The sequence below is a fragment of the Emys orbicularis genome, chromosome 8 (assembly GCF_028017835.1).
Source record: "Emys orbicularis isolate rEmyOrb1 chromosome 8, rEmyOrb1.hap1, whole genome shotgun sequence".
Classification (NCBI taxonomy): domain Eukaryota; kingdom Metazoa; phylum Chordata; order Testudines; family Emydidae; genus Emys; species Emys orbicularis.
Genome location: NC_088690.1, coordinates 78884922 through 78912435, shown reverse-complemented (window position 1 = coordinate 78912435; position 27514 = coordinate 78884922). Strand labels below are relative to the sequence as shown.

Genomic DNA, 27514 nt, shown 5'->3' with positions numbered 1-27514 from the left:
TTTGTAAATTAAAAACACTTATTAAATATTTAATACTATTATAAATGCTGGAGGTGAATCAGGGTTTAGGGTGGAGGCTGACAGCTTGCGACTCCCCCCCCCCCCTGGAATAACTTCACGACCCTCTGAGGGGTCACAACCCCCAGTTTGAGAACGCCTGCCCTATGTGAAGGCTATCCTTCAATTGTCCATTGTGGCGTGCTTTGCACCTTCCTCTGCAGCATATGGTACTGGCCACTCAGAGACATGACATTGGACTTGCTGGATCCCTGGTCTAACCCAGTTTAGCAATTGCCATAGTCCCAGGGCTTTGCCAACCACCCCAATGCCAGTTCACACAGTGGTCCACAAACTTTTCCATTGGTCCAGCTGGTGCACAATTTACAAGCCATAATGTTTCTGTTCCTGCATTTATAGATGCACAAGTGCAGACTTCCATATCTCTGGTCTGTAAATGTGAAGCACTGCCTGTAAGGTCTCATAGACTTTAAGGTCAGAAGGGACCGTTATGATCATCTAGTCTGACCTCCTGCACAACGCAGGCCACAGAATCTCACCCACCCACTCCTGTAACAAACCCCTAACCTATGCCTGAGTTATTGAAGTCCTCAAATCGTGGTTTAAAGACCTCAAGGTGCAGAGAATCCTCCAGCAAGTGACCCGTGCCCCATGCTGCAGAGGAAGGCGAAAAACCTCCAGGGCCTCTGCCAATCTGCTCTGGAGGAAAATTCCTTCCCAACCCCAAATATGGCGATCAATTAAACCCTGAGCATGTGGGCAAGACTCACCAGCCAGCACTCAGGTCATGTGAGTTTGTAAAGTCCCTACGCTACGGCTCAAGCCTCACTGAATCTGGCCTTTGCACTACATACAGGTAATCGTTGGCCTAAAGATGAACAGTCCAGTGTTTGATTGAGAGATAAGTTCAAGGACCAGAACTAGAACATCAGGGTTTGGATGGCTCTGCCAACCACAGAAAAAAATGTTTTAGATACCCTTTGATTTGTGTATCAATAGGGCTTGCAGCAGGGCCTATTTCCTGGGGGTCAGGACAAACACTTGATGCATACATCAACAGATACATTCAGTTCTTTTATGCAAGCCCTCTCTGTCACCGTTTCAAGAGGCACGCTGAAGTCTTCCTGAAAAGTAAAAACAACAGGAGTACTTGTGGCACCTTAGAGACTAACAAATTTATTAGAGCATAAGCTTTCGTGGGCTACAACCCACTTCTTCGGATGTGGGTTGTAGCCCACGAAAGCTTATGCTCTAATAAATTTGTTAGTCTCTAAGGTGCCACAAGTACTCCTGTTATTTTTGCGGATACAGACTAACACGGCTGCTACTCTGAAACCTGAAAAGTAAAGTTCTCGCAGGGCCCAACAGCACATTGGCTGCTGCAGTTGGTTGGAGAGAGGTGTGTCTCAGAATCTCAGAGAGACAACTTTTCAGCAGTCATATATTTTCTATGTCCAGCTTCTCCACATGTGTTTCAGACACCTCTGTGAATTCAACACAGCAGAGATGCCTGAGTTGCTTACCTCTCCTTCACTCTTTAACCTTGGCATCTAAATTTATGAGAACAAGTTCTGCAAAGCTGCCCTACCAAAACTGAGCCGCCACTCTTTCGCATCAATATCTAACAGTGATCGGTTTGAAAGGGCGTGTGAGCTGAACTCCATGTAGCTGCTTGACAAATTTTCTCCATCTCAACATGCTGGGAAATGCTCTACGGTGTTGCCCCTCGCATTCAGCAGAATGAACCCTGATGTCTTCTGGGAATGGCACAAGCCTTCTGCAGGTGACAGCTCACTCAGAGACAGGGTAGGCTCTTTGATCTAGCTTGGCATTTGAACTTTTTCACCTATGCTACGAAGTGTAGTGGAGCTTAGGAACGGCAGCTGGGCCACCGAGGGAGTAGCTTAGAGTTCTCTCATCCAGTTTGTGAAGCAAAAAAGCTCATCCTTGGCTGAATGGGGTCCAAGAAAGAACACTGAAATCCCAACTTTGTGGGAAACAGGTCAGTTCTCCTTATGGAGCACCCAGAAGCGAGTCTGTAGCTCATTTATCCTAAACAGAGAGGTGATGGACAGATGAAAAGTCACTTTGAATGACAAATGTGCAAAGCACCGTCCTTGGAAAGCTCAGAAAGATGATCGATGACATTTTTAGACTCTGGATCAAGATCCAGGATAGTTATCTGGTCAGAGGACATTTGTGCATTAGAGAGGTCTGGCAATAAAGAGATAAGAAAAGAGCCCTATTCTGGAATAACCATCTGAATGCTGAGAAGACTATCAACCAAGGACTCATTTGGGCCAGAGAGGTAAGTAGACTTTGACACAGCCATCCTTCATGGACCAAAGTCTAGCAACTGACACTCTGCTGCACAAACTGCTCAGAAAAAGAAAATTCAGCTAAGTACTAGCTGTGTGGTGAAATCCAGTTCCTGGAGCAAGCCAAAAATAGGCTGTGAATAAGCCAGGGGACTGCAGAGATTGCTAATTATATTTTTTAAAGCTTGAGAAACGCCAGGGGCTGACTTATTTGGTACCCAGTGAAATCCAGTCAGTGCTGTGACCTGGGATGGAGTTCTTTAAATGGTGTGTGTGGGTGTTCGTTCATTTAACCATCCTCATTTGTTTTCTGTTTTGTGCCTGGAAGGAAACTATTTGCTGTTGATCCTGTAAATAAAGTTGACTCACATCTCAAACTGTTCTGGGGTCTTAGGGCTTGTCTCCATTTGAAATCTGTTGTGGGTTAACTTGAGTTACTTTGCATTAAAATGCCTTCTGTCCACAAACAAAATATTTGTAGTGAATTTTCTGGCAATTTAATTTGTGTTTTTCAACCCCCTGTGGATCCAGGCTTATGGAGGGGATGAGTTTACCTGGAGCAAAGTAGGTATGGCCACATCCTCCTCCTGAAACAACTGTTGTGCATATACCAAGCCGTCCTACTAGTATCCTGCACTGCTTTGCTGGCTACCTGGGTTGTCCTCCCTGTCTACCTGCATACCCTCTATGGCTCCAGGATCATCCTGACCGGATGTCACCTTTCCATTTAAATAGTTCCTGCAACCAGGTGCTGTCTTTGGGATTCCATCTCATGTGGAGTTTGCATAATCCTGATTATTGATCAGCCATGCCTTGTGCTTTGCCATGGTCCCATACTGAGATTGTGAACTTTATTGCTCTCTGGGGAGAGGAGCATGATCAGGCCCATCAGAATAGCAGCCCCTTAGCACAGAACTACAGGTGGCTATCACCACAAATGCAGGATAGGGCACAACTGGGACACCCTCCAGTGCCACAGTAAGGCAAAGGAGCTTTGGCTGGAGTACAAGACTGCTGAGTACAATAGGATCTCTGGGAGAGCAAGCACAGTCTGCTGGTACCATGAGAAGCTGGACTGTCTATTTGTCGGAGATCATACCACTCAACTCCAGCATTTTGTGGGCTCTGACTGAACCTCAAAACCAGGATCTTGTCAACCCAGTAAACCCCGAGGCAGACAGTCTCAGAGTCCAGGACCACCACACAACACAGCCAGAGGATCAACCTGAACCAGAGGTGGAGGCCCAAACTCAGCTGAGATGAGGTGGCTGAGTGATTAAGGTGATGGACTGCTAATCCATTGTGCTCTGCATGCATGGGTTTGAATCCCATCCTCATTGGGCACATTTAGTCTTCTCCCCGGTGGGAGGGATAGCTCAGTGGTTTGAGCATTGGCTTGCTAAACCCAGAGTTGTGAGTTCAATCCTTGAGGGGGCCACTTAGGGATCTGGGGCAAAAATCTGTCTGGGGATTGGTCCTGCTTTGAGCAGGGGGTTGGACTAGATGACCTCCTGAGGTCCCTTCCAACCTTGATATTCTATGATTCTATGAACTGTAAAGGACCAATTCCAATATGTCTGGAATGATACATTAAAATAGGACTGTATGGGGGATGAAATGGTAGGGAGACACCATGTGTGTTAACCAGGAGATTCTCTGAAGGAATAGCACTTACTGTAGCAGTGCACTCAGAAAAGAAAAAGCAAAAAAGTAGTATTTCTGGCTCAATTTTATTAATGCCAACATGAGCTATTATGAGGTAAATTGCTCAAATCATGCTATGCTTACATTTCAAAAAAGGAAGAGATTTTAAAGGCACTTTAAGGACAGCATCTTTGTCACAACATACACAACAACATCTAAAAGGGCACTGTAATAGAAGCACTTTATTACAAACTACACAAATTGCACTGAAACTCTACATAAAAGGTGATAATCATATTTGATGTGGGCATGTTAATTCCTTACATTAGTACACATACACCAGAAGACATTCAGTAATCCTGATAAATGCTTTATACAAAAGCATACACATTCTTCATAAGTGGCCCTTAGACTCAAAGCATGAGCACAATGCATTCCTCACACTGTGCAAAAGTAGTTGTATCACTTCACAGAGGCCTCCAATCTAATCTGTCTGTTCAAAACAATCACCAAGTCTGCCCACTTCCTGCTCCCATCCATGTGCAAGGCTGTCTTGTGCTCTCGTCTCCCTTGCTCCCACAAAGGTTGTGCAAACCACAGCAAGCAACTATCACTAGAATACAATTTTTCTCATCAGCCTCATCATCAGGATCCTCCATCCTTTCAGTCTTCCAAATGAACATGCCACAGTCATTCTGCAACTACTCTGGGTATAGTTAAACAAGATCGTCCTATCCAAAAGGGTTCATAAACCAGGCAAGCAGTTAGCTGGGTTTCCCAGAATGGGTAGTGGAATGGAAACAATATCAATGTCCACAGAGAACATGGGAGCAGAATTTCCATTTGCCATTGCAGAAAACAGTCCATACTTTCTCACGATCTTAGCATTAAGGACCTTTCTAGACCACTCCCACATAAATATTTGTGAATCTTCCATGGTGATCAACCAGGCCTTGCAGTGGAGAAATACCCTTTTCTAATGATAAGCTCGGAGACCTGGTGGAGGGGACAAAGAACTGGCATATGGGTTGCATTAATGGCTCCAATACAATTCAGGAACCCCAACCAAGCAAACACATTAAATAACCACCTGTGCACTGACTAGTCTTATGACCAAGGGGAGAGTACTTTCTTGATGTCACAGAGGTGTGCACTGATAACAGGCCTAACAGTTGCTCTACCAACATTAAACTGTTCAGGAATTGACTGGAAGCAATTGGGAATAGTGAGCTGCCAGATAGTGATGGCCATGTGCTTCTCCATGCTGAGGGGAGCTCTCAGGTGGGTGTTCCACCGCTGCAGCTCCAGGATGAACTCTGCACAGAGTTCTAGGAAAGCGGCATTTGACATCCTGAAATTCTGCCACCGCTGCTGGTCATCCCAGGTCTGCAACACTCCCACCTGTTAGTGTTAGTTGGCCAAGCCCCAAAGTGGCACTCCACCAAGTGAAGTAGAAGCGATTGCTTGATTTCAGCCTCCTTCTCATGTGGCCTTATTGCCTTGGTCCTGAAGTCACTGCGTAACTTTAAATATGCTAGCAGCAGGCTGTTCATATTCATCACTGTGAGGAATGCAGCAATTGCAAATGTTTCCTCCATGCTGCCTGAGAGTGCTTTGAAAGTGCCACCAGCTGGCTCACAAAAAAAAAAAAAAAAAAAGAGATGGATGATGGGATGAAACAAGAAGAAATATGGGAATTACTAAACTTGACCCCAAACCCCAGAATTCTGGCAGGTATCACACAATGCACAGTACAAAAAAATACCAGAACATGTACAGCACTGCAGCAGAAAAATGCATCATGGGATGTCTGACCAGAATGCTGAATGCTTACTTCAAAACATTGCTGTGCTGTGTGGCTGCAATGATATGAGGCAGAAGTACTTTAATTTTGGATATTACTATGGTGAGAAGGGCATACTCACATAACACTTGTCAAGTGTAGCATGTCATTAGTTGCCTGCTCTAAACCAGAGGGTCAGTCCTGGGACACAATCAAATCCCTCGGGTTTTCCTGACTAAAGAGGGTATAAAAGGACAATATTTCATGGTCAAAAGATATCACAGAATCTTGCTCACAGAACATGGCAATGATAGGCTCATCAGTACACAACGCTTGTCCATTTTCCGTTCTCCACCCTCAGAAGCTTCTCATAGGTAGATCTGGTATAAGTGACCTCGCAGAACTGTAAGGAACAATGCCATGCAACTCAAGATTCTGGAGGATCCAGGGTTTAGATGAAGAATCTTTAAGACACATCCCATTGGATTTGAAGGTAACAGTGTGGTCCCTGCCAGCCAAAGAGCCAGGTACTAGTGGTATCTGCCCATGCAAAACTTCATGCCCTGCATCTCCTCTCTTATCAGACATTTACAAACCGGATCTAGATATTTAGGATTAGCATGTTTGGACTTATTGGTTAGTCCAGAGACAGTTACAAAGTGAAGAATATTTTGGAAGGTTTTCTTCTAATAAAATGGTGGGAAGTAATAAAAAAAATCCATAGAGTATATTAACCATGATGTGAAAAATATAACTGCTGACTCACCAATGGTGTAGTCGGAAACTTTCGTAGTGACTGAGGGAGTGCAGGGACCTGTGCTAGTGCCACTGTTCCTGCTAATATAGCAGCAACATGAAATATACAAGACAAGATACTGGTCAGTGTAAATACTGCCTAGAGAATCACCTCGTGCTGCTGAAGAATGCTTCTAACAGCTGTAGCAGAGACACAGACTAAGTCCTCTACTGCTGTGATAAGATGGGCTAGGAACTACACAAAGAGGGGGAAAAAGACTCTCCTCCCTTTCCTGTTTCCAATGGGAGAATTAAGCCCTTGCCTCTTCAGTTTCTGCTCAGTGCTTTCCCAGAAGCAGCAGTGAAATTTACTACACAGCTACATAATTTCGGATTCTGTTCTGTCTTGCGCATCATCATCAACGCTTGTCAACTAAATTCTAAATGGAGATTCTTTATTACTGGTGATGATAAACAAGGCAAAAAGAACCTAGCTGTATTTTCAGATCCGAGGAAGAGTTTGCAACCCTGGTAGTTAGAACATTACACTTCTGACTTGTAAACTTGAGCAAATTTCCTGTGAAAGTCATCGAGAAAGCACGACAGCCCAATAAATATGGAACCCCATGGAGTAATTTGTAGAGGCACTTTTCTGATTGTAACAGCACTGAATGAAATCTCTTATGCTGGAGACCTGTTACTGTCATTCAACCAAAATATAAGTCTGGGATATTGAAGTTCTTTTGTCACATCTATCTAAAATAAATAATGAAAACTCAGCAGTAAAGGATCTACTTGAAAAATTGGTATGTCTTTTGACGCTTTGTTGGTCACCGAGAGAATTAGATCTAATTAAAATCTCTGAACCATGGCTAAAGAAAAACTCTAGAGGTTAGGAAGTTTTACTAGATTGAAGGTGTACAATTCAGCTTTCAGTGTTTCAACATTTCTATTTTTTAAGTGAAAATGCCTCTGCTAGAGATATTTCAGTGCTCTCGATGACCGAAAGTCCATCTGAGAATTCTGAAAACTCAGAGCATCTCTGTACAGATAAATTGCATGATCCTGCTTAAGGGGATGAGTCGGCTGGACAACAACATAAATATGATTAGACAGATCTTGATTTACAATTATATGAAATTCAACAGGCACTAATCTATTAATATACGGAGGGATGCCAGCATCAGAAATCTCTTGCCGACATGAAAGATTAGTGATAGTTTAAGGATTAGAGTACAGGCACACATATTTTGCCCAAATAAAGACTACATGGGCACCTTACCAGGATCTAAGGCCCATGGTTTAATTTGCATCAAATGGAACAGATCTAATCAGACTCCTGTTTGGTTGAGGTGTAGCACACAGAAACTATGGATCCCAACATGCAATGCTCCATCTTGATTCAAATGGCCTTGACAGAGCACTGCATGTGGAGACTTGTAATTTCAGTGGGTTGCACTACTGCAATAAAGGTGAAGGCAGCTGCATTGAAGAACTCAGCCACATTTGACTCTGGGACCACACTTTGCAACCCATGGTCTATTCTCTTCCCATCATCAGATTATCTGAGTGCCTTCCAATTGTGCATTAAGTGGTGTGACTAAAATGTGTCATGCGTAGTTCATTCTCTCTCTCATGCGGTCCCCAGGGGAACATCTGTGTGCGCAGTAGAGTATTTTGGTAGATTTTTTTAAATGTACACACTACTATGGGTTTATACTAGAGAAGGGAGGCTGAAGAAGTGTGATGAAGTTCTGATGATGAGATTTGCAATGGTGTTTAGTTCTTGTGGGAGTTTGTTCCACAGCCTCAAACCAGCCCCTAAGAAAGCTCTGTCTACTGCACAGACAAGCTTTATCCTCGTGGTAGAAAGTTCTACTGTGCAAGAGGAGCAGAGTTCTTGACACAGTCTTCATCCTGGAGCTTTAGGCTCTTTTAGACACTCTGGGCAGAGGGCACTGGGTCTTGAAGATCAGGAGTGAGACCTTAAACATGACTCAATAGTCTACGGGAATCTAGGTCTTTTACCAATATTTTCAAGTCCAGCACTGGGGTGACTCTCCCTACATCCAAGAACAACTGAATATAGCTCCATCCTGTGGAGCTGCTAGTGGTCCTCTGAAAGACAGAGAAAGGTGGCTCTGCAAAAGCAAGATGGGGGTACTCCATGCTCCAGGAGCTGAGTGCACAGTCTCCTCAATGTTCCCGTCTCTTGCACTGAGCTCATATCAGACTCCATAGCAACTGCAGTGTGTGCCACCAGACTGATGCACTGCCAAGCTTCCAGATGCATTTTTTAAATGGACAATTTTGACCATAAGAAAAAAATATATATATTTTATCACTGCAGTCCCTTTCTAACCTTCTGGATTTGTAACTTTGCCTGGGACAATCTTAACATGTCATTTTACAAGCTCTGCACATTTTTAATTTTGGGACTGCAAGAGAGTGGCTGTGCCCTTCAGCAAAAGGAAGAAATAGAAAACCCGCATCTGAACCTAACTATTGCAGCTCACAGAGCTGGCGGAAGGGAACATTCCATTTTCTGCCAGTTTAGATTTCACTATGTTATAACTATAACTTCCCACAAGAGGTTAGAGATTATTACAAATCGAGGAATGAATGGCATGTTTGTCAGAACACTGCAAACATCAACAGCACAAGGAAAGAGGAGGAGAAGTAATAAAAACAAGTGGTGAAGCACTTCGATCAGTGATATGATAACTTTGTAATTTGTAGCACGCAGTAAAAGTGAAATAAAATAAGTTCCTACTGTGCCCCAAGTAACCTGCCTTGCTGAATCCTTCCTTTATGTGGGCTGCAAGGGCAAGGCATATTACACCAACTTTCTATTCAACTTATTTGAAAAACAGATCTAATAGGGACAGGACACATGCAGAATAGGAGCCACACATTTTGGGAGCTGATGCATTTCCAATCCCAGACTGTGAGAATCAATTTCTTTGGCTTTTTTCCTCCCCCCCTTTCTATTAAAATAATGTAATGCTGATGAAAGATACTAGACTAACAGCAAGCTCTCTAGTTATTGTGACAAAGTTCCTCCTCTATCTTGGTGGGTCCTGCGCTTATTGGCGGATTTTCTTGCCTCAGAGATTCACCATGTGGGTTGGGGAACAGCCCAGAAACCTTCCCCTCTGGAAGAACCCACAGTCCAGGTCAATTGGGAGGTTTGGGGGGAACCCGGGCCTGCCCTCTACTCCGGGTTCCAGCCCAGGGTCCTGTGGACTGCAGCTGTCTATAGTGCCTCCTGTAACAGCTGCATGACAGCTACAACTCCCTGGGCTACTTCCCCATGGCCTCCTCCAAACACCTTCCTTAGTCTCACTACAGGACCTTCCTCCTGGTGTCTGATAACGCTTGTGCTCCTCAGTCCTCCATCAGCACACCCTCTCACTCTCAGTTCCTTGCGCCTCTTGCTCCCAGCTCCTCACACTCCCACCACAAACTGAAGTGAGCTCCTTTTTAAAGCCCAGGTGCCCTGATTAGCCTGCCTTAATTGAGTCTAGCAGCTTCTTCTTAATTGACCCCAGGTGTCCTAATTAGCCTGCCTGCCTTAACTGGTTCTAGCAGGTTCCTGATTACTCTAGTGCAGCCCCTGCTCTGGTCACTCAGGGAACAGAAAACTACTCATCCAGTGACCAGTATATTTGCCCTCTACCAGACTCCTGTACCCCACTGGTCTGGGTCTGTCACATTATCCACACAACAGTTATTGCACAGGCTCAACCTATACTGCCCATCAGTGGGCAATTATATAGAGGCTAACCTCTATGGTGGGGAAGATAATTTGGTTTCTACAGATCACAACTGAGATTGCCAATAAGACAGTCATGATGATCGTGGTTTTCTGGCAGGGACATCTGTCTATTATGCACTTGCAGACTCACCAGCTCATTTCACATATGCCACCAAGCAGCCTTTGTGTGAACTTCTGGTTCACTCCTGGCCTGGGTCAAATTCAAATTAGTGACTCAGCCACATTTGCTTTTCCTTTGCTATTGTCACTGGCAAAATTGTTTCATGGAAATCAGTGGCACTGATTATGGAAAGAGATGACTCATGATTATTATTACTAAGAGAAGGAGTGGTACTAGTTGTAAATCTAAGGTCATGTGTATCCTTGTTTTTTGAAAGGGAAAAATGGATTTTGACAGCATTGTTAACTTTTATGTCTTTATTCCGAGAATGATCCAAAGTTTAAAATTCAAAATTTAGGGTACTTTTAGATAAAGAAACATCAGAAGCACACACAGTCAATGGGAAGGGGAAGTATGGAAAAGAGTAACACAGAGATCCCTGAGGCAAGAGTTGATCACAAATTAGATATGAGCTTGCAAAGCAATATGGCAGTAAAAAAAATCAAATTAAATTGAAAAAAGCTACAGTGGTATGATGGGATTTGGGGATACATACTCAGAGGTATGGCGAAGAGCAGAGAGGCACTTGCCCTTGTCTATATATACAGCTCTGCTGAGTGTGCGCCCAGAATGTTGTGTTCAGTTCTGGGCACCTCAGTACCAGAAAGACAGAGACAAACTGGAGAGTACTGAGACAAAAGCAAGGGAAAGGATTAAACAGTTGGAGGGACAGCCCTAGGAGGAAAGATTGAAGGCAATAGGTATGTGCATATTAGCTAAGGGGGCTGGAGATCATGCGAACTGTAGACATGTCTGGGAAGGGAGAGGAAATGTTTAGGGTGGTAGGAGGTGGTTTTATTAGGAGCAATGGGACAGAATTAAAAAAGAGAAGTTTAGACTAAGTATCAAGAAAACACCCTGACACTGAGCTCTACTGGAGCAAATTCTGCCCTCAGACCTAGTGGTCCGAATAGGAGTTATCTGTGAGTGCCCGGGGCTGAGTTTGGCCCTCAGACTGTGGAATAATCTTTCAAAGAAAATGGCAGAAGCTCCATCATTTGAGACTTGTGAAACGGCTGGACAGTAGGGCAGACTGCAGAGAGCCATGCTGTGCTGCGCTGGCGCCCACAGAGTGGAGGAGGTCAGGCTCTCTCAGACTGGGGCCTGAAACTCTTCTCTGTCTTGTTTTATTTACAATGGAAAATAAAACAGTGCCAGCATCTGCCTGGGATGCTGTGTGAGATTCCCTGGGTGCTTGGCTCAGCACCAAGTACCCCCTCTCTCCTACACACAGCAGGGCTGCAGGGTTCCCAGAAATGACCCCTTATGGCTTCTAGGGACTGCCTCTCTTTCTGTGCTCTCGATATCCCCTAAAGGGGTCCAGCAAGGGCAGAGCCCCCCGGGGAAGAAGAAGAAGTGATGTGGGCCTCGCTGGCAGGGAGATGAAAATTGGAGAAACAGAATGGTGAACTTCCATCCCCTCAACCTGTTCTTCTCTTCTGTCCCCCCAGCCGTATCCCTTTTGAACCCCTATGCCCCATTCTCTTCCCCTGGAACTCCTACCCTCCATTTGACCCCCTCAACCAGTTACCCCATTCTGATCCCCTGGCAAAATTCACAATCACTCTCCTGTTTCAGTTTGGATCACTCTTTCCCTCTCTGGATAAGCTCTGGGCACAGAAACAAGCTGCTCCCTCTCATTCAAATTCATTAGGTAAAGGACTATTATCACTGTATGTACGTTAGTATCCTCATATTTCATTAATAGTTGATCTATATGAATCTTCTGTCTAGTATATGGGAAGGTGGGGCCTAAGCTCATTTGCTTTGATGAAAGCAGGAGCTGCTGGTAAAAAGGCTGATAACCACTAGACTAGATAGGACTTAATAGGTCTCTTCTATCTTCAGGAGAGATACAATATGTGAAATCAAAAATGTGATCAAATTCTGTGAATCCATGAAACATACTAAAAAATTTAGTACAGTCTATTTAGCTTTTGCTATAATCTATGTATAAGGAATGGTTATGACTGAGGCACATCTTAAAACAGCAAGAAAAATGTGATGTTTGTGGGAAGATCTATGACTGAAAATGACAACATTCAGATGCTCTGCTCTCAGAAATGGAAAGTGGTTTATGCTTTAAGTTTGTCTGGCTGTGCAATATACGAGTCCCTAAAACATATTTACAATTTATTGAGAGTTTAAGTGGTGTACAGAATCACATATCTGCATAATAGGAATTTGAAAAGATCCTTGCAAAAGGACATTTTTAGAATACTCAAGCGATTGAAAGCAACACACCAATGGAGCTACCTATGAAACTGACAAGAATTTTTGAACAGAGGCTTCCATATTTGGTGAATTTCTGATAGGCCATATAAATGTACTAATGCTAAAATTATTCTCACAAATAATAAAGATATAATGCTAAAACAGATAATTAAAATGTGACCATTTGAAAGGGGTTCAGTAATTCCATTCTTAAACAGCTGTAAACCTATGTGCTTTGAAAAGGGCTGGAAACAAGAAGCTGGATGATTGAGTGCTTGTTAATACTTGTGTGGCTGAATTTTAGATTGCAGATTTAAGAAAAGCGTTAAAATAGTTCAACTGAGAAGTGACATATGCACAGAGTATGTTTTTCTGTGGCACACAAACGAAGCACAGATACAGCATGAAATATTACTAACATGAATGATTGCTTAGCAGTGCTGTTAGCCCTAGCATAAAAACTAAGCTCCATATTTAGACTGACACTACAAATCTCAAACATGGAACCCAAGTAAAGGTTGTGTCCATCAAATTGAAGAGTGTGCAAGTAAACACGCAGAGGTCAATTCCATATACAACCATAACAACTTTCCTTCTTGCCTTTTGAATGTGAAAAGTTTCCATTCTTCCAAGTAATCAGGAAATACCCACAATCAATTCACTGTCAGTGACTTTCAAGGTGAACTGCACAGGAAATTTGAAAATTATATCTACCTCAGCAGTATGTTCTCAGTGTCCCACTGAAGAGACTAAGCAGGATAAGTCAACACAACTAAAAATTGACCATTCCTCCTTGCATTTAGGTCTTGCAAAAATTATCCCCCATCAGATTCCATCTCTGTGCGATCCCAGAATGTATCATCCTGTGATGTGACAATGACCACAGAAGCCTAGTTAAAACAAGGAGTTAGCAAATCCCCTTTAAACATATTCTACGAGGCTTTAAATTACTTTAAGATAAGGTATCAAAAAGAAAAACAAGTAGCTCATACACACAATAAAAAAAGCACTTGGTAAATATAATAGAGCTATTGCTTAAAATAAATAAATAAAAACAAACATGGCCAACTCCTGCTAATCAGATCTGAAATGGAGAGACGTGAGGGGCACACACCAAGGGCCCACCACAAGGTCAGCATTGCAGCATTAGCCTACAAAAGACTATTCTCTGAGCACCTTGCAGAAACCAAGTTATCATAGACAAAGGCCTTGTGAGCTACAACTAAGAAGATTAAAAACCACCCAATAAAATGGAGCCCTACGTAGCTGTGCTGATCAAAATACAGTAAGGAAGAAAGTAGAAAAACCTGACAAAAGGAAAACTAGGTTTCGATGGGCAACAAAATACAACAATATCATATGAAAGATGTGAAGCATAAAAGAGATGTTAGATGTTCAAAAGGACAGAATGCAGGAGAGACATAAAAAACCCTAGAAGAAAGATAAAATCTCCACATCAATGCAATACTTCCTTCCTGCTTTCTATCAAGCCATGCAGCTGATAGAACTAGCAGGGGAGCAGCAGTGCTCCTATGAGAGAAGAAGCACGTCTCAATGTGACATAATGGATTACATAGATGTAAGTCTGGTTTAAAATGAGCAATTAAGTTATTGAGTATTTGCTGCTAGGAGAAAAGAATTGGGGAGAATAAGTTTGAGCAGAGGAAATGACTGTGCTTTTGATGGGCTAATGTTATATAGAAGGCAATTTAACCATGGAAACACAGTTCACACCATACATGGACAAATGGCATGAGGATAGACTGGCAAAAAGTAGAGGAACCTTGGATTGATATCAGTTGTACATCTATGTCAGAGAAACCAACAAGGGACAAGTCAGCTTGTTACAACAAGTCCTGCAACGTGTCCAACTCAAATCAAGATAGTCCTTGGGGCAGCCCTACACAGCATATATACAGTAACTCCTCACTTAACGTCCTCCTGCTTTACGTTGTTTCGAAGTTACGTCGCTGCTCCATTAGGGAACATACTCGTTTAAAGTTGTGCAATGCTCCCTTATAACGTCGTTTGGCTGACTTTACAAGGGAGCATTGCACAAGTTCCTCTTCTCTACCTCCTCCCCCTCCCTTCCTCCTTCCCTCCCAGCGCAGTTGTTTGGCGGCGCTTAGGACTTTCTGGGAGGGAGGGAGGGAGCGGGGAAGCTGCTGCCCCGCCCCCCAGCAGGCAGGGCCACCCGGAATATAAGGGCTTTAGGGGCTGCAGGGCCCTGGGCTAAGGGGGCCCCGGGGCCCTGGCCTGCAGCTCTAGAGCCCCTTTTGGAATGCGGCCCTACGAGCACGGACTGGAGGACTCTGGAGGAGCAGGGGCAGCCGCGCAGCCAGTGGCCGGAGAGAAGCGGCGCTTTCCCCTTCAAAGCCGGCCAGAGAGAAGCGGCGCTTTGACGGGGAAAGCGCTGCTTCTCTCCGGCCGCTGGCTGCCCCTGCTCCTTCTGAGTCCTCCAGCCCGTGCTCGCAGGGCCACATTCCGAAAGGGGCTTTAGAGCTGCAGGCCAGGGCCCCGGGGCCCCCTTAGCCCAGGGCCCTGCAGCCCCTAAAGCCCCTGCGTTCCGGGTGGCCCTGCCTGTCGGGGCGGGGGGAGGGGAGGGCACTCCCAGAATCACAGCTATGGGGGAGGTGCCGCACTGCGCAGTGCCGCCTGCACACCCCCTGCACCAAACAGGAGCTGCCCCAGGTAAGTGTTCTGCACCTCCTGCCTGCCCCAGCCCTGAGCCTCCTCCCGCACCCCAACTCCTTCCCAGACCCTGCACCCCCAGCCCTGAGCCCCAGGGGTAAGCCGGGGCACCTTCCCACCACAGTACAGTACTGTACTGTACAGTATATAATGCCTTTTGTCTGCCCCCCAAAAATTTCCTTGGACCCTAACCCCCCAAATTTACATTAAATTTTATGGGAAAATTGGATTTGTTTAACATCGTTTCACTTAAAGTTGCATTTTTCAGGAACATAACTACATCGTTAAGTGAGGAGTTACTGTATATATCCCCAGTGTTCTGGGCCGCTCAAAACCACAAAAATATCCTGACATTGACATCTGCTGGGACAAATCCTACCCCCAGATATATATATCCCCACTTCCCGCTGACTTGACTGGGAATTACCTGTGCGTGACCAAGGGCATCATTTGGCCCTTTGACAGTGGAACAGTCTTCTAAAGCAGTGATTGTCAGCCAGGGATACGCATACCCCTGGGGGTATACAGAGGTCTTCCACGGGGTACATCAACTCATGTAGATATTTGCCTAGTTTTACAACAGGCTACAGAAAAAGCACTTGTTAATACAGTACAAACTAAAATTTCATACGACTTGTCTATACTGCTCTATATACTATATGTTGACATGTAAGTACAATATTCATCTTCCAATTGATTTATTTTATAATTATATGGTAAAAATGATTAAGTCAGCAATTTTTCAGTAATAGTGAGCTGTGACACTTTTGTATTTTTATGTCTGATTTTGTAAGCAAGCAGTTTTTAAGTAAGGTGAAACTTGAGGGTTACGCAAGACAAAGACTCCTGAAAGGGGAATGGTTAGCTGGAAAGGTTGAGAGCCACTGTTCTAAAGCAAGTAGGAAGAACATGCTATCGCAATGGTGCCAGGACCTTGGATTAAATGCAACCAGAACCCTTTTCCACTTTCAGAGCCTGGTATGCAAGAAGCTGACCTATCCAACAGAAACGCCAGCTTGCTGTAGAGACAGTATCCCTAATGTAGTTCACTGCAGAGGAACTTACTCCTGTGTGATAGGACAAACCTTCCCTAAGTTCAGTGTTCATATCTGGAGTTTGGGTCATGCCAGTTCCTAATTTTTAATAGCAAAATATCCAAATACAGCAACCAAACAAGGGCAGAGTGACATTTCCTCCACCAGAGATGCTAGTAAGGCAGCATCCCTGGTAATCACTCAGGGCTCTAGAATCATGAGTAATTCCATGACTGCAAAGCAGAGCCACCTTCCATGGTTCGTCTGTTTGATGGCTTCCAGCCCTTTAAGAGAAAAATGCAGTTAGTGTATATTCAAGAGGGCAAAGTCAAGCTGGCTAGTATTACAGGATGAGAAAGAATGACACAAACTGCAGTGCCATAATGTAGTATAACAGATGGATAATTAGATTTATACTAAGAGCTGTAAAATAAGTAATTAAATAAAAATATGGAACAATGAATCTGTCATAGAAAGACACCTGCCAGAAGCCCCAGGAAGATCCTACAGCTGGCATCCAACATCCGACTAACAAATGAGTGGACAATAGAGCCAATACACCACTAATTTAGGTCTGATATAAAGAGGCAAACAATGCCTGTGGCAAGAAAGAGTTGTAGCTAAACAGCAAAAGGCAATCCCTTCCACCAAACCCCAAAGCAGATTAAAATGTTACCACCAGATCTGGGCAATAAAATCTTAGGTGGTGTATAAAACCAGCTATGCCAGACTGTCCTGCTAACTGCATGCGAACAGCAAACTGTCAGACTGCATTTATGTCTGCAGACAAAAAAAAAAAATTATTATAATGGAAAAAAAATATTATGGTGGTGTCATAAACCAAACAAAGACCGGAAATCCAACCTCTTGGCAAACATTCCAACTTCCGTTAATATACCAAGAGTCTTCCCTATTTTGTCTCTAGGTTTTGCATCTTTAGTGAGTTGTGTGTGTCCCCTGTGTGCTAATCAAATGCTAATGCAGGGGTCGGCAACCTTTCGGAAGTGGTGTGCCGAGTCTTCATTTATTCACTCTAATTTAAGGTTTCATGTGCCAGTAATACATTTTAACGTTTTTAGAAGGTCTCTTTCTATACGTCTATAATACATAACTAAACTAGTGTTGTATGTAAAGTAAATAAGGTTTTAAAAATGTTTAAGAAGCTTCATTTAAAATTAAATTAAAATGCAGAGCCCACCGGACCGGTGGCCAGGACCCAGGCAGTGTGAGTGCCACTGAAAATCAGCTCGCGTGCCGCCTTCGGCACACGTGCCATAGGTTGCCTACCCCTGTGCTAATGCTTAGGAAGAGCCTATATACTCATATACCAGACGGACTGATTTTCAAAGATGTGAGCACTTGCAGCTTCCATTAACTTCAGTGGGAGTGGGTGGGTGCTGCTCAGCACCTTTGAAAATGAGGCCTCTAATGTATACCTGCATTTTTAGTTTGTTGCTCCTTGCTGTGATGATTAAAAACAAAGATTCTTTGGATTCTCAGGATCTAGAGGCATTGTACTGTCAGGTGAATACAGAGAGAGGGGCAGCATACGGAAGGAATGATAAGAAATACTACTGTAAATGTTAGACCAACTTATCTGTCCCCGACAGTGAGAGATTGTTCCCTACAGTCTTTTCTGGAGTGTTTTGCCAACCTGCTATGATTTAAGAGAATGGACTAGATGACTAACACCCCATCTACAATGATCACAGAAACTGTGTTAGCTCTTTTCTAGCACAACAGTGATTAAATGCAGTTCTTGCTAGAAAGATATGAACAAGCACTCCCTGGTCCGTGCAGAAGGACATAAACTCCCTTCACAAACAAATCACCAAAAACGGTGCTTTATGTAAAGCTGTAAATCAACCTTAAGACTGTATGTGCCATGCTTATCAAATGTTCAATATGCATTTCAAAAAGGTGGTTATTCTGCCATAGATCAAATTCATCTCCCTGCCTAAAGATCGCGTTTGCTTCATCAGATATATGTATTATGAAAATACAAGCCTATCTGTACATTGCACAAAGGCAGAATTCATTTGTTCAGGTGAAGTTTGAGCAAAAGCCCTAATAATTTTGTTGGCCTCTCTCCAAAATGGTGATCCCAACAACAGTAATAATAATACAAGACTCTGTTGTCCCTTTATGGCACAGTATCATGATGGTTGTAGTGCAGAGCCCATCAGCACACGGAGGGTGCATTCCTGCAGCCACTCCCCTGTGGCACCTAGCCACCTCCTCCCCACCTCTTTTGGGGTGTCTTATACCCCATAGGGTGCAAGGAGGGAACTATCCCTGCTATAAATAACTAATTCTCACAAAACACCTGTGAGATAAGTAGGCAAATAAGTATTATTCCCATTTCACAGATGGAGAAACTGAAAGCAGAAAGATTATGGACCTTACCCCTCACCAGAAAAGAGTCAGTTTCAGAACCAGGACTGGAAATCAGGAATTCTTGGTTCCTTACCTGTACTCAGACCAATCTCCCCTCTCTCACTCATGCCTAGGAGTGCCTCGCTGAGCATCTATGGGTATGTCTACATTGCAATAAAAGACCCGTGACTGGCCTGGGTCAACTGACTCAGGCTCGGGTGGTGGGGCTATGAAATTCCAGTGTAGACATTCAGGCTCAGATCTTGCAAGAGGGGAGGATCCCAGAGCCCAGGCTTCAGCCCGAGCCCAAATGTCTACACTACAATTTTTTAGCCCCACAGCCCAAGCCCCCATGGGCTGGAGTCAGCTGACCAGGCCAATCGCAGCTGTGCCACGGGTCTTATTGCAATGTAGATGTACCTAAATGTTTCCCCCTGTACTCATGCTCTTACTCTCTTGCTGTACAGCTCATTCTTAATAAATACACTGTGTGTTCAGCATGCCAGCAACAGGAACCTCTACAGCAGGGGCGGGCAAACTTTTTGGCCTCAGGGCTGCATCGGGTTTCAGAAATTGTATGGAGGGCTGGTTATGGGAGGGGGCTGGTCCCCCCCCATCCGCCCCCCCCTAGGACTCCTGCCCCATCCAACCCCCCGTTCCCTGACGGCCCCCCCGCCTATCCCCCCAAACTCCCCTGCCCTCTATCCAACCCCCCCGCTCCCTGCCCCCTTACCGCGCTGCCTGGAGCACCGGTGGCTGGTGGCGCTACATCCGCGCTGCCTGGCTGGAGCCAGCCATGCCGTCGCCACCGTGCAGCACAGAGCACCGGGTCAGGCCAGGCTCTGCAGATGTGCTGCCCCAGAAGCTCGCAGCCCCAGCATTGCGGCGGAGCGAACTGAGGCTGTGGGGAGGGGTTACAGCAGGGGAGGGGCCAGGGGCGAGCCTCCCAGGCCAGGAGCCCAGGAGTCAGGCAGGAGGGTCCCGCGGGCCGGATATGGCCCGCTGGCCATAGTTTGCCCACCTCTGCTCTACAGGGTCATGCCAGGCCTCAGCTCAGTCTCAGGCTAATCTTTTTGCATGGAGAATTTGCAAACACTGAGCACAAGTGTTCAAAGTCAGCTTTCTTCCTGGCACTGTCCTGATCCTGGTGCTGCTCTGTGCATGCCCCAATCCTCCCTGCACTGTGCTAAAGCAACCTGAAGATTGCTCTAACTTAAACTGGCCTGTAATGGCAACAAGGGCCTGAAAACATAGGTTAGGATCATCATGAGGCAGGGGTGTCAGGACCATACCCTCTTTTCTCTAATCGCATTCCCTTTTCCCAGCTACAAGGTGTGTATGGGGGGGGGGGGGGGCTCTGTGCCACTCCAGAATCCCTCTTGTACTGCCTCTCTGAGGTAGTTAAGCAGGTTTTGCAGCCAACAGTGTGGTATAAAGTACAACCACGCCACCCAAGGATACGCCCATTCTGGTTTGGATATATTTATTTACTTTCAAAATTAGTCACCATAATACCTAAAGCATTGTAAAAAGATGGCTATTTGAATGTACTGCAAGAGGACTTAAGCTTTAGTGTAGAGTGCTTGAATTCTAGTACTTTGCCTAATACTCTTCAATGATATTGAATGACTACATAAAGGATTAAGGCAAGACTAATACTCTTGAGAGATGTTAAAAGGTAGCCTAGGGCTGAGACCTTTTTACTAGTCATTCTATCCATTTGTTTGCTTGCTTGTTTGACTTTGTCTTTTTAATACAGTGCTAATAAAATGAAATCTCTGCTTGAGTCTCTCTGGAAAGCCAAAAAGAATTCACAGAGACTGTTTGGCTGTTTTGTGACAAACACAACATGGCATGAGAATACGCATGCCACTTTTCACTTTTCCAGCAGTGTCTTCAAAATGCAATGTCCTATTTTAACCCTGCCATCTGTTTCTTAACTCTCTTTGCATTCCACTTGTAACTGAGAAAGCTGCTACATTGCATCAAACAAACTGTTTTATCATTTACCTCTGATTTTGTTTACGGATGTGCCATATCGCAACTACAAATTTTAGAGGAAGGCTGTCTCATAAGCAAATATTCTGTTGACCATGCCTAGCACACAATTTTCAAATAGTTAAGTATTTGTTTCAATCCATGGCAATTATTTTAAAACTACCCAAAGACACTAGTGCTCAAAGAGAACTACATCCAGTGCAAGCTTTGAGTTTAAAACGTTGGCTGTTTCTGCTCTCCTTGTATTTAAAAGAACATGGTGAAAATCTTTTTAAACTGGAAAAGTGTATTTATTTTCTTTCCTCATAACTAAAATATAGTATTTTGCTCAATTAAAAAGCAAATAAATATCCTGGAGAGACCAAGCAAGGAAAATTTCAGTCCCAATAGAGAACATTGCAGAAAGTTATCAGGTAGTGGAAATGGAGCTATAACAAAACCCCACAAAACTGTTTTTAAAACAAGTGCATGGTATGACCATTTTTGCCCCAATTTTTGGACATACAAACAGAAGTACATATGGGCCAAGCAATAATCCTATCCTGTAGTCTGGCTAGGAGAGAGTTAGCAGAAGCATTTTTTTTTCCCAAAAGAAAAAAAGGATGCTTAGAGCCACAGCACCTGGAGCTGTGATGGTGTAAGTAAAGCACATACCACCCCGGTCAGTTCTTGTGGGAATCCATCAAGGAAATCCTGGTGCTGCACAAGGGGTTGGCAATTGATTCTCTGAGTCATCCCTGTTCCAACAGTTACACATTGTGGTAAAGGGTGATGGAGCTACCATTCATTGGATGAGTCTTAAAATCAAGGTTCTAATTGCTGTCATTGAAAAATCTCACGGCACTATTCACAAGAGTAATGATGCTAACATCAATGTCCTAGCCAACACAGCAATAATTTTTTCTGTAGTTACAAATGGGTAAGAAATACTTCACTTTGTCCCAAATTACTGTTATTATTAATTATTATTATTACTACTATTTATTTTTGGTAGCACCCACAATATACCTTGTGCTTTCCAAATATAGAAGGAGGCAGAATCTATGCCCCAAAATGTCTATATTCTATGGATCTATGTACACTGCAATCAGAGGTGTGACCACAGCACTTGTAGATATGCCTGAGCTAGCCTGATTATCAACAACAGTGAAGCAACAGTCACACTTCTGACTGCAGTGTAAACATAATCTAAGGTTATGGAGCTTGAAGGCGTAATTTTCAGCTTGAGGAGACATACTTGGACTAGCTCTGATTGAGCCAGCATGCTAAAAATAGAAGCGTAGCCACAGTGGTGTGAGCAGTGACTGGCTAATCACTCCAAATATGATCCTGTCCGTGATTCTAGGTACATACTCTGGTGGCTAGCCTCTCCTGCCACTGCAGCTACACTTCTATTTTTAGTGAGCTAGTTTGATCAGAGCTAGAATGGGTATGTCTACTCAAGATGGAAGTTACAACTCTAATGTAAACATACACTAAAAGACAAAACACACAAAGAGTATAGAACAGAGAAGTTACTTATCTTGTCCAGTAACTGGAGTTCTTTGAGATGTGTGGTCCCGATCTGTGGTCCTGATCTGTATTACACTGCAGTACACATGCGCTTTATGTGCCAGAGACTGGAAGATTTTTTGCCAGCAGTGTCTGGTTTGTGCCTATGCCTTTCTCCTCCTCATGCTCTGAACAGAGGGTATAAAGGATGGTGCAGACCACCCTCCCCTCCAGTTCCTTCTCTACTGTGAATACTGCTTGAAGGATCCAAAGCAGAGGGAAAGGAGAGTGGGTAGTGGCATACAGATCAGGACCACACATCTCGAAGAACTCCACTTACTGTACATGATAAGTAACTTCTCTTTCTTCGAGTGCTGGCCCCTACGTGTACTCCACTGTGAATGGTTAACAAGCAGTAGTCACTGAGAAGGATGCGAGCACTTCTGTGGTACCAATGACTGGAGAACTGCTGTGCCAACAGAAGCATCAGCTACAAATATGGCATAATGTGTCATGACAGCATGGTCCAAACCCTACTGCTTTACAAATGTCAAGGAATGGAAGGTCTCTAAGAGAGGCTGCAGAAGCAGCCTGGGCTTTAGTAGAGTGAGCTCTCACACCCTATGATAGAGGAGTGATCATCAAGTTGTAATAGAGCAGAACACATCCCAAAAGCCACTTGGAAAGTCTTTGAGAAACGATCACTTCCCCCTCATCTGTTCTGCAAATTATATAAACAATCTAGGTGATTTAAAAAAAAATGGTTCTTTGCAGGTAGAATGACAAGGCCCGGCAGAATCCAGCGAATGAAGGCTTCTATCCTCACTAGTGGTGTGTGGTATTGAGAAAGGGTAGGCAGGTGAATTGTCCAATTAAAATGAAAATCGAAGATCACCTTGGGTGTAATTTTAGTGTGCAGTCTTAGAGGAACTTTATCCTTATGGAAGACTGTGTGTGGTGGATCCAACATTAGGACTACTAGTTACCTACTCTTCTGGCTGAGGTGATGGTCATGAAGAGGGACAACTTCATAGACAAGTGGTTTAAGGAACAGGAAGCCATAGGTTTGAACAGAGCCCTTGTTAATGCTGACAGGATCAGACTCAGGTCCCATGTTGGAGGAGGTTTAATCACAGGATAAAAGGTTCTGACCAGAACCTTGTAGAAAGCATACTGTCACAGGATGGGCAAAGACTGAGTGGTTACCAACAGAATGACAGGTGCTAATGGCCACTACGTGGAACTTTAGGGAGCTGAGAGAGGTCTTTAAGGAAAGAAGATATTCCAATATAACAGGGATGTCCGATTCCTCTGGGGTTATCTGGAGAAGCTGTGATCCATCTGAGAATCTTTTCCACTTAACTGTATAGTGCTTTCGAGTGGACTCCTTCCTATTATTGTTAAAGATAACATGGACTGCTCCTGAACATGTTCTTTCTAGGTTCGATGCCCATCCAAATACCAAGCTATCAGGTGGAGGTAAGCCGGATTGGGATGTTTGATCCTGCCCCTGTCGTGGGACAATAGGTCTGAATACTGATGTATGGGCATACTGACATCTAAAGAGAGCTGGGATAGCAGAATTACCTGAGCCATGTGTAAGCAAATCAATATGAGCTGGCCACATCATGCTTGAGCTTCCTGAGAACCTGAGGTAAGAGAGGGATCGGTGGGAAGGTGCAATTTAGGTGCCCCAACCAAGGAACTAGAAATCCATCCCCACTGGAGTCCTGACCAAGGTGCCCTCCCCACCACCACCACCCGGAGCAGAAGGCCATCCATTTTTTGTCCTCTTCTTGTGATGCAAATAGATCCCAAGTCAGAGACCCCCATTGATGAAATACATTCTCTATCACAGAATTGTGTAATTCCCATTCGTGGTCCTGGCGGAAGACTCTGCTGAGGTGGTTTGCCAGTGTGTGATGCACTGCTGACATGGTAACCTGGTGTCCAATACACCAGTTCCACAGATTGACTGCCTCTACACAGAGGGGGTGGACCTTGCTCTCCCTTATTTGTTGATGTAGAAACCTGTTGTCATATTGTCTGACATCACTTGAGCATGCAGGGACTGAAAGAGTGTGAAGAATCAGTTGCAGGCTTCTCAGACAGCTGCAGTTCTAAGAGGTTTATGTGCATCCTGGACTTCAGGAGAGTTCATATCCCTGCACTATATGTCCATCCAGATGGGCAATCCACTCTAACAAGGAGGCATCTGTGATCAAAGTCTTCTCTGCTGAAGGAGGAGTAAAGAGGATTCTCCCCCCCCCCACACACACTTGATCCCTGTTCTCCCACCAGGCTAGATAAGCCCACACTGTGTGTAGGAATGAGACTCACTTCTCTGCACTGTGTCTGTCTGGAGTGTATACCATCCAAAGCCAAGACTGCAGGCCACACAGATGAAGTCTCCTGAAAGGGGGCACGTATGTAGAGGAAGCCATGTGATCTTGAAGGATGAGACACGAACTGATCAAAATCTGTGGACTGTCTGAGTAGAGCGAGTTCCTTTATGGATTGGACTCTGTGCTGGGAAAAGTATGTTTTGGCCCTCATGGAGTCTGAGAGGTTCAATAAATCCCATAATCTGTGCTGGAACTCAAATGGACTTTTCTGTATTTATAGAGTCCCAGTGATCAAAGAAGAGTGAGCAGGAACGTGGTTACTGCCAATACATCCTGATAAGACCTGCCCATGAGCAGCGGGCTGTCAAAGCAGGGGAAAACTGATGATGTGTGGCACCTAAAGTGAGCTGCCACTACTGAATCTTTTAATATGTGTAATCAGTTGTCTGTTTTCTCACTAAACAGGTTGTTCCCTTCAAAGGGAAAATCCTCCACTGTAGATTGGACTTCTCTGGGGAATCGAGAGGCGCAAAGCCATGATGCTCAATGCATGACAATAGCTGACACCATCGATTGGGAGGTCATGTCCATTGCCTCGACTGAGGCTTGGAGGGATGACCTGGCAATCAATTAACCCTTCTCAATGAGAGCCTGCAATTGTGCTCTATCCTCCCATGGAAGGATATCTGAATTTTGTAAATTTGTGATAGTTAATAAAATCGTATTTGGAGATTGGGACATACGGGGGTACAAGCCAGACCAATGAATAGCTGTGTCCCCCAGCCCTCTAACCTGGAGTGCCCTTTACAATGCCTTGCTGCTGCTCACAAACAGCCTCCAGCATGTAAGTCACTCACTCCCAGCTACATCTGAGTGCTGCAGCCAGCTAGTCACACCTTGGCTCTTACCAGCCTTAGTTATACTGCAGGGTGACCCCAACACATTCCCAGAGCTTCCCCCAGAAACGTATGTCCTGTACTGCCCAGCCCTCTCCTGGACAGTACAAATATATTAAGTCCATTATTCTTTTAAGGGAATAATATGCCAGCTTATTATTTTAAACAGAGTACCCAGACACTCCAACTCAAGCATACTGGATTAGATAAAAGAGTAAAACAAGTTTATTAAATACAAAGAGAGAGATTTTAAGTGAGTATAAGTGATGAGGCATGGTTACAAGAAAAATAAAGATAAAACGTTTACTAGTGCCTAACTTAACAAACTATATTAGATACAAGCAAAATTTCTCACCACATACTCCAGCAGATTACTGCCCAAACTCTCAGGTCAGGATTCCCACCCCCACTCCAAATCTAACAGCTGTTTTCCTTTGTCTTCTTAGGTACAGAGACAGACAGGGAAAGAGAGGAGGGGTATATTTTGTCACAAAGATTAACACCAGACAGTTGGCTATGTGGAACTGCTAACCAAGTTCAAACGTTTAGCAACTTTGTCAGGTGGAGTAGATCTTGGTTGATGTTGTCTACTCCTTTCAGCATTAGCTTACATGACCAGGGAGTTCAGGGAAGGAGATGTAAATAAGAACTCTCCACCCTTGGCTGCAACATAGAATTTCTTTTCTGTCCCTTTTGGAGTGGAGGCACATGTTGCTGGTGATGCCAGACAACCTTAGCAGGCTCCAAAACAGCCTCGCTAAGGGGAAGCTCCTCCTTGCTGGGCCCTGCGCTCTAAAGAATATCTAAACGTTTGTGAGGTGTCACTTGTGCCGACTCTAGTGGGAGTGTGTTGGTGACGCTCCTTAACAGATCCTGAAATTGCCTGTAATTATCAGGCAGAGTAGGCAAGATGGGTGCAACTGCCTCATGGGGGATGGCAATGACACTCTCACTGGAGCCAACAGTTCTGGCAGTTCCAGTTGCTCTTCCTCCTCTGTGAATGTACAGATTCTGAGTAGTGCATGCATGGATCCCATGGTCCCCAGTAAGGCCAGTGAGAGGAGTTGAATGATGGTTGGGGCTTTCCCTATAGAATAGGGTACCACCAAGTCCCAAGGATGATATCCTGATTTATGAGACTGTAAGGGTGCCCAAGAGATGCTGGACCCTCTGTCTGGGCTAACTTCTGGTCTTGGTGGGGTTGAAGACTCCCTCACCTTAACATCCGATTTGCAGAGGAGGAGAAGGTAGCCTCCAACTCTAAGGGTGGTGCCAATGGTACCATGGCTATGTAAGATATAGGAGAATGGCTTTTTCTTACACACCATCCCTGTACCAATGGTGTCAAGATCTCTTTCGTAAAGACTGCTCCGACAAGATAAGAGATCTCAGATCCAGGTGGATAGTGATGTACTCATGGGTAGCGTATCTGTCAGCAGAATGAGGAGGGTCTTGTCCATCCATACTGGCAGAGTCACAGTGTGACATTTATCCATTGACTTTTCTTTACTGGAATGCATTAGTACCGTCTATGCAAGAGGCACTTTGTGTTTATTCTTTGTCAGTACTGAGGATGGTGCTAATCTAGAAGCACCCTCGGTCTTCGGAACATGAAGGTCAGTACCATGCCCCTTGTGAGATCCTAAGCTTCCCGTACTGAGTTGCAGAATCTCACCCAACTTGGATGGTGCTGTGGAAGAAGCCTTCTTCTTGGAGAGGATCTAGAGGGGGATCTCCCTTTTTGTTTATGAGAGTGTTTCTCATTCTCCTGTCTTTGTGAGAAGTAGTAGTCCCAGACTCTACTTGTCATGCCCTGGATCAGAGGTGACCATGCTAGGAGGCACACTTCTTGGTGCCTCTGTCCATTTTACAGGGGGGATCTGCACAGCCCACGTCTGACTGGTGCCTCATAGCAGGATCCGTAAGAAATTTTTGAAGCCGATACTCACGTGCTTAGTGGGTTCAGCTGGGGAAGGATTGGCAAATACTGCACCTTGAAGGGACATGAACTGACCAAGGCAATAGAGGCACCT

The 27514-nt window shown here is 44.5% G+C and overlaps 1 protein-coding gene and 1 non-coding gene across 3 annotated transcripts in view; one reads left to right on the top strand and one right to left on the bottom strand.

Moving 5' to 3' along the window:
• SIL1 (SIL1 nucleotide exchange factor) overlaps window positions 1-27514 on the bottom strand; it is a 230082-nt gene that overhangs the window by 18276 nt on the left and 184292 nt on the right. The gene's annotated exons all lie outside the window — the stretch shown is intronic.
• Window positions 3595-3676, top strand: TRNAS-GCU (transfer RNA serine (anticodon GCU)). Its single transcript has one exon. It is a non-coding gene; the product is annotated as a tRNA-Ser (tRNA).